The 17,794-nt window shown below is 38.9% G+C and overlaps 1 protein-coding gene across 2 annotated transcripts in view; it reads left to right on the forward strand.

The window, feature by feature from the left end:
• The window catches only part of LOC105144232 (uncharacterized), a 303,924-nt gene that overhangs the window by 19,896 nt on the left and 266,234 nt on the right, over positions 1 to 17,794 (forward strand). The window lies entirely within an intron of this gene.

Below are 17,794 nucleotides of genomic sequence, written 5' to 3' on the forward strand. Positions count from 1 at the left end.
AATATAAAATGGAAGTGTACATGTTTATCGTTGTAATACAAGGATCGTGAGATGCAGATCTGAGTGTAGCCACTAGCAATCCATAAATATCTAGTCAAAGGTCTGAACGAAGGTAATGCAACGTTGCAAAATAAACAGCAATTTGTGTGCGTGAATATTCGTCTGTTATGAAACATCTTTAGTTGACATTTACTGTCACGTGCTTATTATCCTCTATCCGCGCATCTCTGTGACATGCCCGACGCTTTGATTGGCTTTGATTAGCATTACGTATCATTAGTAATTGCTCCCAGCGACGTAAGTATTGTAGATACTCCGCTATACGTTCAGCGAGATTACGGCTGCGTAGCTCGGGGCATAGTTTGACGAAGAGAAATTCCCGATTGATAAGTATCAGCTAAAAAGAATAGGTATGATGATCGTATGTTTTTACGAAAACTTCTATAATATTATCGACACAAGTGAAAAACAAAATTATTACAATGACGATGTTTCTCGATTTTTTACGACTTTACCATTTGAATACATAATATATACGCGAGCTCGAGCGGGCAGCCTCATTACAATCGTGACGATACGTTACGACCTCGCGAATACGTTACAAAGAGACACTCTCTTGAAATGGCCGCTTAGTGGCCGTCGCTACGCGTATTATAAACACTGACACTGACTCGCGAGCGCTCGGCTATCGCAGGCATTATGATCCCCTGCCATTAAAGTAATTGACGCCGCTCAGAGAAGATAGATACGCTTCTTGTTGACCGACCCCTACGACACCACTCAACGTCGCTTCAATGAGTGTCCAGTCTTGACCTCAGAGTGTACTCTCAAACGATCGATTAAACGCTGCCGCCGCCGCCGCCGCCGCTGCCGCTGCCGCCGCAAGTCGCAATTTGCATTAGACCGCCGTTCCCCGAGCTCTTTCGTAATTCCGAGAGCCCGATCTCTTTCTCTTCCGCCATTCAACGACACCCATTCATCATCGTTCCGCACTGGCCGAGGTCGAACGCTGCAATTACGTCGATGATCGCCGTGAATCGATAATATCGGTTTACCCGCGACGCACGAAATCGGCATCGTCACGGGCGTGTCGACGCCAAAACACGTGTCCTTTCCGTGAGAACAGGATTGAATTTCCCTGGGATAGGCTTCTTTCACTGCTCTCGGCGCGCCGAGAGATCTCTGAGAGATCACCTCTCAGATCTCGCTGCGTCTTTCCTCTGTAATAAGTTTCTTACGTACGAGTCCCGATAAATTCAAGCGCGATCTCCATAACGAGAGTGCGATTATCGCGCCGTTAAACGCAAGCGCTTTTCTCTTTCTCTCTGTCACGGTGAACGTTATAATTTAACCGATGTTCCACGTATCACGCCGCCACGTCGATTACGCTACAAAAGCACCAAGGCGATGCTTCGAAAGCGCCATTCGGCCGCGCCGCTGACTTTACGACCGCTGACACCTACCGCGACCCGCAATAGCCGACTATGCAGCGCGTGCACGTTTGTGCACCAAGGTGTTACGGCCGCGAATATTAAAGTAATTGATGCCTCCATAAAGCAAGCGAGCAGCGGCACGTCTTCGATGTCCCTGCGACCCTGGGCGCTTTAAAGTCGTGTTCACATAACTCCGCACGCGCGCGTGCTCCATCTTGACCCCAGGCTTGCCCGATGTATCCTATCGGCTACATCTCTGTTGCTCGATGTCCGGGAATTTATAATTCCTCGCGTCTACAGCTCGCTCTTCAAGCGCGTTTTTAAATTCCCGAGATTGGTCACCGACAATTATTGCACATGTTATTATGCATATTTATTATTTATTATATTATGTCATTTATTATAACATATATTACATGTAACATTTTACGTGTTATTTTATCGTTTTTAATCTTCAAGTAATTAGGTGATCCAGATAGCACAGCGAGTTTGAAAAGAATTTTTACAAAATTCTTATTGTAATGTCAATTTAGAATTCGTTTTCAGACACAAAAAGAATTCTTTTTGCATCTGGAAATGAACTCAGAATTGATGACATATGACTGAATTCTTTTTGTGCTATCTGGGGAGATGCTTAGAATATCCTAAATAAATTTTATTTTTATAGTTATAGATATTTTTTAATAAAAATTATATGTATATATAAAATTATATAAATCTACATTATTTATACTTTTATTATGAAGTAGACGAAAGTAAAAATAACGAATTTTAAGATTTCTGGGCAATACTTTTTATTTTCTTTTTCCAGAACAAGATTTTTAATATAAATATGAGATGCTGATCATCTATCTACGTAAAAATTAATTTTTGCTCGTTTGTTATATCGCTATGTGTAACATTTTATTAAGTTTAAAATTAAATAATTGTAAATATGGTTTGGAATTATGATATTTGAAATTTCGAGCGTACTTTAACGATGATTTATAATTGAAGGGGAATAAATGAAATTTATTTTTCCAAGGTGACCGAATAGAATTAAATTTAACAAAAACACAAAATGCACGAAAATTAAGGATAAAAATACCATACCCAGTTCTATAAATAATAATTCTACTATATTTTCTCACTTCTCACAATCTGCTGCTAACTTCAATGTGCGTGTATTGCGAAACGCGGATGATTCCGTGTGCGATCGTCTTTAACTTTGCGGCAGTCGTTTCTTGTCTCGTATATTTCCTGAATAGATACGTGCCCGTGTCACCGTTCCGCTCGCGTGTCTTCTCTTTTTCCTTTTCTCTAATAATCTCTCGCGCCTCATACGCGACTACCGTTCGATAGGGATATTTGCGTTCTTCGGCAACCGGTTTTACGCGCGTTATTCTTCGCTACCAAAAAATTCTGTACGTCTCGATACGCAATCGTACTTTATATGCCAAGAAATAAAAACAATCTCATACGCATACATATTATAACGTAATGAAAGGCAGCACTTGTAACACTTTAAAATCATGTAACTTTTAATTACATGTACAAAAATATTAAATTACGAATATGATAAAAATAATATATATCGTGTAGCATAAGATTAAGATGAATTGCTGACTTTCTCAACTGGAGCTTGGCGTAAAGTGTATAACGCAGATACCGCCTTTTACGCGATGCACCAGCACGACTTGGCGCGATTTAAAGACCAGGCCGATCGCGTAGGCGGCTTGCCTTGCTTCAGTGTAAACCGAGCTATACGGCTCGCATGATGCCGTCCATCGTGAGATCGTATTAGAGCGCCGCGTCGGCGTCGGCTTTGGGTTTAGTTCGAGTAGGGGGTGTTTCAGGGGAACAACGGTGCACCGATACAAGGAGAGACAGCGGGATAGGAGCCTGACGGTGGTCAGGGTAGACAGAGATAGGGGAGGAGGAGAAGTGGAATGAAAAGGGGGAGATGTTGTGGAAGGGCACATAGAAGGAACAGCGTGTAACGATGTATCAAGCTGTTGCGCCCCCGGCGTGTCCGGCAATGGTGGATCGTCGCTTTGAGCTGGACCGCGGCCGCCCCGGCTCTGTATCATACCTTTACACGCTCCCAATGCCCAAACGAGGGACGATAATGCCCTCGCTCTCGTCTTGTTCCCGCGCATAGACACTATTAATTTCGTATCCCTCTGCCTGGTGCACGAGCCGCGCCGCTGGATTCATCCGATTGACTCGTTCGGTCTCATCGCCGTTGGATACCACGCGTATTATTTTTTCAATAGTCCGAAATGTGAATAACCGAATTATCGTCCTCCAACTTGGAAGCAAAAGAGACGAAATATATCGAGCGCGAATGAAAATAAGTTACCGTACGTTTTCCTTGTAGAAGTTCCTTATTCGAGATGCCAATTTTGTAACATCTATAACACGGATTTCGATTTATGTGTTTACATAATTATATAAATACAAAATAATTATATTAGAGATAGAAAATAAAATACTTTACGATGTATATGTAGCGATCGTGACATAAAGAGTTGCGTATCTGTTCTATGTGACAAAGATTTAAGTTTAAAAATCCATGGACGTGAAATTTTAGCTGCTTTTGGTTTGGACTCATTACATATGGAAGAAAGATGGATTGAAGCTGCAGCTCATGAACGCTTAAATTGAATGCAACATTTATTTGATCGGATATTTCTCGGAAGGCAAAGCAAACTATCGAAAGTATCTTTTAATAGGCCGTTAAAACTGTAAGTTCTATATATCAGCGGATTTATGAGCAGAAGAGATTACCATATGTCTCTAAGGAATTATATACGGATGTAAAAAGAAAATAATACATAGATTATATACATATATTGGATTATGGAAAAAGTTTCTTTACAAGTTGGTAAAAAGATTTTTTTTAGCAACTTATATATTCTATTTTTGAAAAATTGGCAATTACGCCATTTGATGGAGCAACGGTTCAGCTTTAAGAATTTGTATTTATAATTGTGATATGATGATTTTTACGGACTTACGAGCAATCAAAATATTCCTTTTTACTTAATCCGCGAGTAACTCAAGAACAAAAAATCGAATAGGAACATTAAAAAAAAATTTTTGTAGAGAAAGCTACAAGCTTTCACGATAAATAGTAAAAAATTTGCTCAAATTTTTTTGGGATATGCTACAGACCTACAAAGTGAAAAGAAAATTTTTCATTTTTTCCAACTCGTAGTTTTCTATATATAAAAATTACAAAACTCACATAAATTCAAAAAATATAGTAACAAAAGTAGAGATATCAAGCTTTTTCAAAATTTAAATTTGATCGTTTTTATCAAAGGTATTGCTAGGGAAAGGTCTTTTCATCAACTTGTAAAAGACTTTTTCCTTAACCCAATATGTATATTTTAAGAAGTGAACAATGACGATTGAACAACTTAAAATAGAAAGCATTATTGTCGTGCGCATTATAATGTAAATCTACATCTACCAATATTTGATACACTTGAAGAAAATAAAATCACGTTTGACAGGACGTTGCTAGATATAATTCCGAATTCTTCTCAAACCATGACAGTTCTATGTCATGTCGGCGAAAGTCGTCGGGCACAATGGACGAACGAAATGGGCCTTGGCGCAACAACAGATTGAATCCAGCCCAAGAGCGAAATGCGCGGTTTTCTGGTACAATTCCGGCCATTATTAGCGTTGCGTGAATAGGCCGTGTAATATATCCCTGCGCGTCAGCCGAAACCGTCATTTTCACCAGTGTCACGGTGCACAAAACCGAAGTACCGGACATATAATGACACGTTGACAGGTACGTATAGCTTGATGGTCGATCGATGGTCGTGAACACGCAAGAACGTAGCCATAGCACGTAGCCATAGCAATACATGTATGCGCACGTACATAGATATAGAGATCGGCTGTGCGTACGGCGGTGCGTGCGATGAAACGCGTGTACGTTTCGCACGTGCCTGTCGTGCATCGTTCCGCTTGGAAAGCTCCTCTCCACCGCATCGGGCTTCTTTGCTTCACGACGATCAGTCTTGCGCGTGTACTCGCGTGTCCCCCTATTCACGTATTTACATTCCTCTATTACGGTAATACGACAAAATCAACAACTGTTACCGGTGATTCAATATTTCATTGCGAAAGCTATGCTGCGTGTTTTTTTTCTCGCACGCGAGAGGAAAAAAAACATACCCTTTTTCCATCGCGATGATTTTCCACAAAGTTAATTCGTCGATTGCCTCCTTCTCGTCTGGCAAATAATAATCAAGCTTTTTTTCCTTTGTGGGAAAGTCCGCAATGGGAGAAGTGGACGAATAATTCGTTGTTGCTTTTTCCAAGAAAATAGAGGAGTCTCTTTGGAAAAAGGTTGCAATTAAGAAAAAAAAATGGCTTATAAAGCATCGCGTCAAGATATATGCTTGTCAGAGAAACAGGTACTATGAGTTTTAGGAACCGAATCGAGGACCTGGAGGACACCCTACGAGGACATTCAAGACAGGATTATTTCATCAAGTTACACAGACTTTTAGGGTCGGCGGACGAAGAGAAGTAAGGTGGGTCGAGGAACGTAACACGACGCGGTAGTATTCGAACCCGAGGAGGAAGACTGCTAACCCTTGCTTAGGGGTTGAGGAAGGAGAAGGGGGCAGGGTCCATGAGACGGAAACCCCGGGAAAGGGTATCTGTTGTCATGGTCCCTGATGTTCCATTATTGATTAAAGATGGCTGGCTTGCCGGCTGGCTGGCTGGCTGGCTGGCTGGCTGGCTGGCTGGCTAGATGGATGGATGGATGGATGGATGGCGCAGTCATGACGCCATTTTAATATGCGCAATTATAATGTGTACCTAGAGCCTCAGGGGGACAGGAAAAGGGACGGAGGGGGTTGATGTACGGAAAGGTATCAGTGGGGTAGAATATGGCAAGTCGTGAAGCGTGAGGTCCAAGAGGGATGAGGTTTGTCGAGGGAACGGGGAAATATACTCTTTAGGTGACCCTGCTCTCCGATAACTGGCCCGTCTTCTTTGTTTGCCCGAAATCAGAGGGGAACCGTGTAATTGAGGAGTTAATTAGGACGCGTTCGGCGCTTTAATTGGGTTCTCTTCTCCCTGCGTTTGCGCTTCTTCTCGCGGTCGTCTCTCAACAGGTAGTCAGCATTTGCACAATCGCACATCTTGCCAACGTGAAGGCTGATCTGACAGAGAATAGTAATACGCAACGTTTGACTGGGTTATCAAACTGCAAAATCGAAATTATAAAATTGCGAGTTGCCAAATTAGAAATTTAATTCATTTAAGTACGATTGCAGGTAAGATTAGCAATACGTAATGTTTAACCGGATTGCTAAACGATAAGATTGTAATTATTAAATCATTACTAAATTAGAGCGCTTACTTAAACACGATGAGAAGTTCCGAGAATTTTTTAAGGTTGTAAGTATGCAAAATACGAAAATTAATGATCATAAACATCAAAATCCGAGTCACAAATATTCGCAAAACGTATTTTGTTCTCAACGTACGTTGTTCCGTATCGAGAATTCCGACGTTCGTTAATACGTGCCGAATTGATTCCAACCGCTCTTGCCCGCGGAAACGACGGAACAGAGTTTTGAGGATAGTGCGCGTCTATTGAGATCACATTGGTTATCGGGAAACTCGATGAGATAACAATGAGGCCGGCTCGTTAGCGGCGGGGTTACAATGACGTCGCATTGGTTCGATATTCGACAACATCGTTGCGCACTGTTATTCATGATGGACCGCGGCCGCTTGTAATATCGCCATTAGAATGAGTTACGAGCGGATTTTCCACCATTGTGTCGTAAAATGACTCTCGTAATAATGGCCGAATTGTAGTGTACTGGTCACTGCTCGGCTCGGTAACGCGCGCCGCATTGTTGCTGCATCATAATTATTTCTTTCTCTCGTAGAAACGTGGCAAATAGGTATATGTATTACACGTAAAAAATAATTACTTCAAGACTTTTTGCAGAAATAAATAATTTTGCGTTTTTATAAGAATTTTTCATTCTTTCCAATTTTTTAATATTCTTCGAAATATTAACGAGGAGACAATTTGTCAAGATTGTAATAACGATCGCGGATCCGGATATCCGATATCACGTTCGTGGGCGTATACGTGGTGTACGCAATAACCCACCGCGTACGTCGGGTAGGTAGACGTACGCGGGTCCACAATGCCCGTAATAGAGGAATTAATGCGTGCTGCGTGTGGTCGCATCGTGCCCCACAGGGGTTTCGCGAGATTCCCGATAGCATTGTCCCGTGCGCATAATTCGTGCGCGCAATTAATTGAGACTGGGGAACTGGCGGCTGACATCTTTAAAAACGGCAGGAGCGACGTCGCGAAGGATCGTCCTCAGCGTTCGTTACACGAGATGCATCGTACACGCCCACTCTGCATGCACTTGCAATTAGTTATCCAGTATGTTCGAAGAGAGAGAGAGAGAGAGAGAGAAGCGTAAATATTTTGTCTCGTGTTAAACACATATCCTTGAGCGGCTTTTTCACATAATTGTTTTACGTGCATTTCTTAACTCTACACTGAGAGGATTTTTTATATTTGTGACTATATAATTATATATATATTGCTATAATATGGTTGTCCAAAAAATGACTATAAATTGCAGTTATAAAGTAAATTAGTATTAATAATTATAAATAATATTTATAGTTACAAAAAGAATGTCATCGCTATTGAGTGATACACAGTATTGCTATGTAAATTTAATAAGGAAATAGACTACTCTTAATTAATGGAACAAAGCGTTTGATACATTTCATACTTTATTGATATAATATTTATAATCTTATATACCTTTATAGACATAAATAACCTAATTATTAATTTAAAAAGAAATAAAAAATATAAGCATTATTAAATTCAATCTTGAAATGATACGGAATATGTAGTCCAATTGTGTGTCTCCTAGTTTTCATACATTTAAGTAAAATATGTAACACGAAACTGCATAAAAATTGAAATAATTTCTCAAGCTCTGTGTTATAATATTGAACATCAGGATACCAAACTGAAATACAACACAATTTTCAAAAACTCGTCTTTACTATCTTTTAGCCTGGCAGATTAAACCTTCTAACGACTACTAAAGGCTCAGGTTGAATGACCTCGCTTACTTGTATGTAAAATCTATCGATAGCGTTCTGAAATTAAGAGTTTTTAGGCTTGTTATTTGTGTTCTATGTTTTTACTGTATCAAAAATTTCATTCCATATGGATTCCTCCAGCGCCATTTCTCACAACGTCATGTTAAGGATACGTTATAAACGCATGGTTTCCTCCTTAAACGGTTTGGAACTGACTCGCGCGACATGCGTACCGTGGCACGTATAGAACACGCTCTGCATAAAATAACAAATAAAGCCGCGTGCACGGAGGGAGAAATGCCAATGACTTCTCCCTACTGTGAATTGCCGTTGCCGTCGGTGTTTCCTTGCTCGCGCTACGACATTAGCGTATATCTTATTTATATTTAAGGCACCGCTACGCGACGACCGAAGGGACGGTACGGTGTAATGTACCTTTAGTCGATAGGTCGAGAGGAGTCAGTCTTTGCGGTCCCTCCTTTCTTTCAGAAAAATGGCGACCTGTAATTACGCGTGTGGGGCGGTCGCTTTAGAACACAACGCATTTTCTCGGTTTAACGCTAAATGTGTATAATCAGTCGCCTGGAAAAATTTATTAGCGAGCAGTACGGCAAATTTCGAGTTAGTTCCGTGAAATGTATACAAAGAAAATATCCTTTATTCTTTGACGAAGAAAAAAAAAAGGGAAAATAGTCAGTTATATTTTACAATCAAAGAAAATCCTCCGAAGAGAAGAGGGGAACGAAAGTAAAAGGGAATAACGAAAGGGAAGGATCTAAAGAGCAAAACTAACTGTTTTACAGCGAATAGTTTTACAGAATATATATATCTCGTATGTATGCATAATTTACATACATCTTATACAAATGTATTATCCGTCGCTGAAAATGGTATGGAAATTCTCTACTTGATTACGATTAATAACCAGTGTAAAACGTAACCGCTGTTACGCAAGTTTACGCTTCAGCACAAGTTCTTGTTTCTGCTACTCGTGTTAGTGCGAAATTGATCGACTTCTTTTCCACGAGAACTTCTCAGTGTTCTTGAATCCGTGATACACGAGATGAATGTTTACTCCGATCGCGATTTCTCACAGGTGACGAGGTGAAGCGCGCCTGACGTGCTGGCGCTTAAGAATTCTCTTATATGCCTGCTGTAAGTCGCGCTGTGTGATAGTAATTATAATGTTCCACAGCGAGGCGCGTCAACCTGTCTATTTTCCAGCGTCTTTTCCCGCGAGCGACTGCGCTTGAATGCGGATCCGCTCGGAGACGTTAGCGTAACTGCGCGTCGAAACGACTTGCGTACGTGAGATAAAACAAGTCTACGTATGTCGCGGAATTTATTGAGAGAAACTCATTGCCAAGTAATAACACATTAATTTTAATACACTAAATGCCACGATGATTATCAAGATTCTATCGATTGTGTCTTATCTATATATACGTATAAAATTTAATTATACACGGAGAGAATTTTTTCTTAGAATTTACCCTGAAAATATAACAATCGTGGAACAACATTGTATTTTGAAGAATTTCAATGTAAATCTCTCTCATTCATTAATAAAATTATTATAATAAAGTGTAAAATAAGTTTGATCAATTTTACTGAAGTGCATGATAAAAATCTTTAAAATATTGTAGATACCACACAACTATTTTAACTACAATATTATATTTTAAGAATAGATTTTAAAACAAAATTCTCTCCGTATAGTTATATTTAACTCGTAATTGGAATATATAAAGTAATCCTGATATTTTCTTAATTTTTTAATAATTTTAATGATTTGGAATAACTTTATGTTTGACAATCTTATTTTCCATAGCTTTGTTCTATTTATGTAGGTATAATCGTATGCCTATATAAATTCAAGTATTGCAATTTTTTACATGAAGAAATCTATTTTGCTTAAGTATCTAAAAATTTAGCTAAATACAGATTTGAAAATAATTTTGTTGGACCAAAATAGTTATGTAGGAATCTTGAGTATGACGAGCAAAAAGTTTTGACATTCTAGTATTGAGCGTCCTACATAATTATTTTGATAAATAAAATTGTTTTCAGATTTGTATCTAACCAAACTTTAATGAAACTGTCCGTGTACGTAAAATTTAATTAAATATTGAGAATTTTTAAAGTTTTTCTTAAACTGAATCTCTAAAAAAAGAAGCAATAAACATTAAATAAAAAAAATATCAAATATTCTTCTAAATAAATAAATGCTTATTTTCATAATAAACGATACAAATACAATTATTCAACAACATTATACGTGTATCAATTATCAATAAAGAATCAATTAAACGAGACAACGAATATGTTAGAAATTGTATTCACTCAATAGATATAATTCAACACATACTTTTCTACATTTTTGGGAAGATATGAATCTGCATATCAGAATCTGTGCGACAGAATCTTTATATGATGTTAATTAGCTTTCAAAAATCGAAATTAAAGTGGTGATTTATCAATTGAAATCGAAAATCAATTGCTTCTTTCTAGATGCAACTGAAAAAAGGTTTGAAGAAACATGACGAAACGAAAATGATGCTCAGATACGTAATGTAAAATAAGCGTGACCTTCAAAAATTTAAATCCCAGAATACAGGAAAAAAAAAGGCGCGATGAGATGATAACGAAAGAAAGTGGAATAAGCGACAGACGTATAGAGCATCCCGACGTGGACAAGAAAGGACAAGAGCTGAGAGAGCGAAGCGGCTTTTTGTCGGGCGTAAATTGTCCTCAGACTTGGCGAGCGTAATGAAACGTGACGCGCGGAATTCCGCGACCGTCTCTGCCGTTGCTCCGCGATTTAATTCGTCGGCATGACGCGCCCGCGTTCTCTTTCTCTCCTCTCTTTCTCTCTCTCTCTATTTATCTCTGCCGGTGGCATGACGGAACGCGTTTTGTCGTCACGTTATGCCGCGCGCGCCACGCCGCGCCGATCGTTTTGTCGCTGGCAATTACGGGACACGAAGTGGGCGGCACATAGCGTGTCGCACGCGTGTCGGGGCTTTGATGCGCGGATCGCGCGCGATCCGCCGCGCCGATCCCGGCCTCCCCAGGCGGCCTGTGTCGTGCGGGTGTCGCCCGGCGAAGTCACGAGACTGTGACATGACACGCCGATGTCACACCGTCTGAACATGGGCCCCATCAGATTAGAGTAGTTAGCCGGCCGTTTAGCGTCGCGCGCTTTTTCCCGCCCCGCCGCGGGAACTGCGCGTTTAAGCGACAATCGCCGCTTTAATTAAATGAACGCACGTCGAGCCACACACGTATTACAAAGTTAAACTTGAGCTCGTTAAACGCGCGAGCATGACGCGTACACGGTCTAATTATATACTGGACTTTTTTAGGAAAATGCTCGTAGCTTTTTTGTCACTACGCGGACGTATGTAGAGAGGTAATCTCTTGGATACGTGACGTCCTAATGAATTTATTGCATGAATTGAAATGATATAAGAAAAACGATTTCAATCGATTTAAAACTTGAATATTATGTGAAAATTCTTAGTTTCTTTGAAATTTAAAAGAAGGAAAAAAATCTGATCGAAGGTAGGTTGGAAAATAAAGTAGTAATTACTGCAAGGTATTACCTGCAGAATGTATAGAATTGTAACATTAAAATATAAATTGAATTTATAATTATCTATTAAAACTAAAAATATCGTGTTATTGACCTCTTCTATTTTTTATATTTTCTTTGTGAAAAATACGATTTCGAAATTTTTTAATTTTTTAGTAATTATATCTCTTTTATTGATGAGATACATTTGATTTTCATCTCTTTCTTTGTTGCAGCAATTTATTTGCTTAGTTCTTTCAACGAATAAAGCCCGTTTTCATTCCTATGTAAGATTAAGTTTTAAATTTCGTTGAACTTACTGCTTATCTTTTTTTAATTAGAATTAGAAAAAGATAAAGAGTAAATTAAACCGAGATTAAAGTTAATTTTACACGGAAAGGACGGATTTGCTGAAATATCTAAGAATTTAACCAGTTACAGATTACAGAAAATAATTATGTCGGAGCATCAAAATAATTACATAAGAATCTCAAGTACGAAGAGAACAATGCTGTAAAAAGTTTTGACATTCTAGCAACCAGTTTAAGCGTCTTACATAATTATTTTAACAATCCGCCGAAGTTATTTTTAGATTTATATCTAGCTAAATTTTTATCTGCAAAATCGTTCTTTTCGTATATACATATATATTATAGTAAAACTAAAAGATTGATACTTCTAGTGCTAACAAGTCAATCCTATTGAATAAATTTCATTCATTTGCATTTATGTTTATTTACTTTTTTAAAATCACGCGTGTATTTTATAATATTTATCTGTTATAAATTCTAAATATCTTTATAACCGCGAGACACCGGCGATATGGTGCCCGAAGGAAATCGATCGCTCGTTCGCTCGCTCGCTCGCTCGCTCGCTTTCGGAGGCTCGTCTTGCGCGCGCCGGAGGTCGAGGATGAACGTAAATACATACATAAATACATACGGCCGTCGGATTTGCATAGGTCGAACACGAGGTTGAACTCCCCGGCGCTTTTACGGCACGGGTTATCCCGCGGCGCGCTCGCGGTAGCATGTCGCCTATGAAATTGATACCCGTCATCGGATTGCGCTGACGTAAGTGTAATGTTCGGTGAAACGCGCGATTAGGCACCCTCCGCGGCGTGTCCGAAACGGCAGAATATTGTCCTAACGATAGAACAGCACGTCATTCACCCACCGGGTCATAACGGCCGATAACATCCTATGTCTGAGGGGGGAGGGAGAGGGAAAGGGGGACTACTGTAATTTTCACTTATCCTCGGCGCAAACTGTTTTAAAGTATCGAGTATAGCGTTGAGATTTCCTCCAGGCTGCCGCACATTACGCTATTCATCCGGATAAACGTTGCTCGATATTGAGATATACTGTACTCGAAACAAGTGGAAGGATACTTCGCGGAAGTTACTCGTTTGCTTTATTAATGTATCTATAAAATGTATAACACTCTGAAGAAGTGCCACCTTCGGAATGCATTACGAGATGTCTTGCTTTTCGAAAAATCTCGAAATACATTTCATCTATTAAATTCCTAACGAAATAAACAAGCGATTAGAATCGCTGCTCCGGGGATTGTTAATTCTCATAATTTAAGCGTGGACGTTCCATTAGCATTCACGTTCTTGGTCTATTGGAGAGCCTCTACGAGTATTTCAGGAAAACATAAATTCGTTATTTAGTCATTTGCGGTACAACGTCCTAATGGCGGCAATTACCTGCACGACCGTCGTCGTCGTTATTGTCCATCGGGGGGAGGTCGTGCGCGTGTATCCGTATATTACGCCACGTGTAACGTAATATATGCGCAATATGCCTGTATATTACACGCGTTAAACGCATAGATACACGCAGTCGGTCGGCTTTCTTCCAGGCCGCTCGTTAATGAAGCGCTGCTCGGCTCGTATTCCTCTCGTCGGGCCATCCTCACTTCGTCATTACGCGAGACGCAACCTCTGGGGTCTGGAAATTTCGTACCACCACCACTCGACGCAATACGAATAATGTCACTTTCCATGTAACCGTGGAAAATCGCAAAGCGATCCTCTCGCGGCGTGTGGCTCGCGTGAAATTCTGATAAATTGCCGCGCAAGACTTAATTTTCAATGCGCTTGACCCTATGTTCGAATTTTTGTGTCACACGAAAATGATGATTTTATATCGTAAAGTTTACTTAGAGATCTGAAGATACTTTTCTTACATTATCGAAATAATTATGCGGGGCACTCAAATTGATTATTGAAACTTTTTTATCTATTATTCATGATGTTTCAGCGTAATTATTTTGATGGTTCAATAGAATTATTTTCAGAACTGTATCTAGTAAAATCTTTAGATATTTCAACAAAATCATTCTTTCCATGATAATTTCTAATTCAATTCTGCGCAATGTAAATGACGTTCGAAGTGACTTGAAAACTTTTTGCGGTTGCCGTCTAAAATAATTTATGAATGCTTTTGCTAACACATAGCTTGAATTAACACAATTTCATTTTGCTGCTAAATATTTTTTCTAAAAATCAATTGTTTATGAACAAAATGCGCCCAAGGAATCGCAATTTCTTGCAAAACGCGCGTTCCTTCCTTGATTTACGAGGAATTCCTAACGATTAGAGAAAGAGAGTCGACACGAGTCACGCTTCTTGTTATCGAATCAAACGTGTGACATTTCGTGCCTGCGGGTACTTTTTTGTTCGCCATACAAAACGTCTTCAGGATTCTGCGCAATTAAACGCAATCCTTGATCGTATATGTACCTTATAAATGTTTTCATTGATAGTCTTAACTGTTCGAAGTACTTTTTACAGAATATGTAATACCGTCACATTATCCTACATTAAAAACATTCTCAAGCTAAAATAGAACAAAAATATATAATATATTAATTTTCAACTAGACTACTTTTAGCTGTGTAAAAAGCATGATTTTCCATTGTATTTTAAATTACGTAAAATTTATGATATATGAAATATATTTAATAGAGCTCTCGAAAATCAAACAACAATAAAATATTAATAAACGGGCAATGAGAGCATTAATACATCGCGATATTTGGAGCGCAATACATATAATATATTCTCAATAATTTTATTAATTAAGTATCTATACAAGCTTCTTGAATGTTTCGGTTTCCTTGAAACTATCATCAGCAATGCCGTATATAATTTACTATACAATGTCTTAGCAATATTCATAGTCCGCAGATGGAAATAATTTCTATGTTAGACAAAGTATGAGAAATGTCTCTTCTGTTTAAGTGACTCTAACTTTCGCCTCCATAGATCACAATTCAAAGCGCCACACATCATATTACAATAAGTAAAAATTTTAATTTTACATTAAATATAAAGATATTGTTACAGATGCTATCCATATGGAAGTCAGATATGTGATAATGGTTTGAAAGAGACCGAAACGTTCAAGAAGCTCTCATTGCTCTCATTGTTTATTAATATTTTATTGTTGTAAAATTTAAAGTATCTCTTAGAAAAAAAATGTAATCTTATTTATTTATTTCGACCATCGATGGTGAACTTCCGTGACGACGAAATTGTTTTATCCGATATTCTCGTCTGAAAATGGAATATTCGAGCGGATGTATATTATAGCGCATGGCCGGTCAGAACGATGATTCGCCAGCGTGGAATTTGGAGAATACCACGCCGCGTTTTTCGAGAGAACATCCCTCGTATAAAAATAGTCCGCCCGATATTACACGCGGCTTCCTCGCGCGAATACCGTTGTTGCTCTCATACTAGAGCGGAAAAAATGGCGATAATACTTCGCATCGTACGCTGAGATAGAATCTCTCTAATGTCTAGAGCTACTACCAATCGCAGCTTCTACGAAAAATTTGCAGTTTATCTTCATTTTCTAGAGAAAAATCTTGGTTCAAGTATTTGTAAAATGTTAATTTTTTATATCAAATTTATTTATATTAAATGTATTTAAGAGATAGCTAAATTAAATTTTGTTAACTTTTAACAAAAGTATCTCGAAAAAACAATTAATACCTATATATTGCTAATTATTTAAATATATAATAATGATAATACATGATTAAAAAATATCGAGGCGAAGAGATAGTAGCTGCTGTCACAAATGTCGAATTATAATTTATTTTTTAAGTTTGAAGTTTGAATGCTCCAGTTCGAAGTGAGTTAAAATGTCGAGTCCATCGATGTTGAACTATTTCCGCGGCGTGCGAACTATCGTTACAGTAAACAGAAAATATCACTAGCGTCAAAACGGCGCGAAGTAGCGCGTTAACTCACGGGCTTTAGGAGTTTGTTATTTCGGTTTTGGCGTTAACTCCCGCGAGCCAACGACAAGAGACATTTGCCAGACCACCCTGAAATCGTTTTTCTCCTCCCTCTCTTGTGTCCCTTCCACCGGTTACTGACTTTCTACAACACTGCGTCGTGACCAATAGTGCCTGATGGTGCTGATGCTAAGCCTTCGGGCACGAAAATAACTAAAACGCACGGAGTATTACAGCAACGGCGTGATGTAAGATTTTCCACGGTATATAAACGGGAATTTGAAGCAGAAAAGACTGCATTGGCACGCGCTATCGGTGGATAATAATAATTCAATCTCGATGCACTGAAAGATTGGAGCAATTTTTTTTTTTTTTTTTTTTTTTTTTTTTTGGTGAAATAGTGTCTTATATTTTACAGATGACTTATTTTCGTGATAGTCCTGACAAAGAAACATGAGAAAAAAAAATCGAAAATACACGACAGAACGGCGCTAGGAATCTAAGTCAACTCGAACTCTAAGTCTGGTAGCAGAGTTGTTTTTATGGAGCTTATGGGGCGGATCGAATCGCGCACGCGGCCGCGATTAATCGGATGGAATTCGTGTCGCAGCCTCATCGTGGCTCCGTCGAGGACGATCAAAAAGTCCTTACCGCGGTGAACGGAACGCGCAGCGCGAGCACGCAACGAGAGAGGCTCCTTTTCTCTTCCCGAGCATCTTCTCTCTTAGCGGGCCGGTTCTTCTACAAGAAACACTTTCAATGGACCACACGCGCGACGACCTCGCGCTCGGCGAGTGCGCTTCTTACAGGGTCAGGGGCTTATGTCATCTATCTTAGGGAGCTGCACTCATATTCAGCCGCGGCGACACTCCAATGCACCGCTCACAGTGGGACCTTTATCCACCGAAACAGCAGAGAGGCCTTTAGGTTCCGTGCGCATCACGATGTAATGAGCGATGAAATGGATGGGCTCGTTTATTAACCTCCTCTATTGTGCTCAACTCTCAGTTTAAATGTTTATAGGAGTCGAGATTATCTTTCATTTGTTATAACTGTAAATTTTTAGGAAGAGATTATTTTAGTCACGAAGTAGTTTTTGAACTTAAAATGACAGTGAAGAGTAATTTTTTAAATATATAAATAGATCCTTTTTGCTAATCGTTACTTTGAACATTTTCGAATCATAATGTTTATCACTATATATGTCTGTCATGTAAAAAATAAATAATTTTGTCTACATGAAACATATTATTAATTATTAGCTAACGTATATTTCAGATTAATTTTAGATTGCTATCTAAAAAGGTAAATAAGGTTTAATATCTTGATGTAATCTACGGAGTTTACATATTTACTTTTTAAGTTGATGCATATAAACTAACATATAATATAAATAATTAGGTATTACGAATTAAATGTC

The sequence above is a fragment of the Acromyrmex echinatior genome, chromosome 11 (genome assembly GCF_024713525.1).
Source record: "Acromyrmex echinatior isolate Ae372 chromosome 11, ASM2471352v2, whole genome shotgun sequence".
In the NCBI taxonomy this organism is placed as follows: domain Eukaryota; kingdom Metazoa; phylum Arthropoda; class Insecta; order Hymenoptera; family Formicidae; genus Acromyrmex; species Acromyrmex echinatior.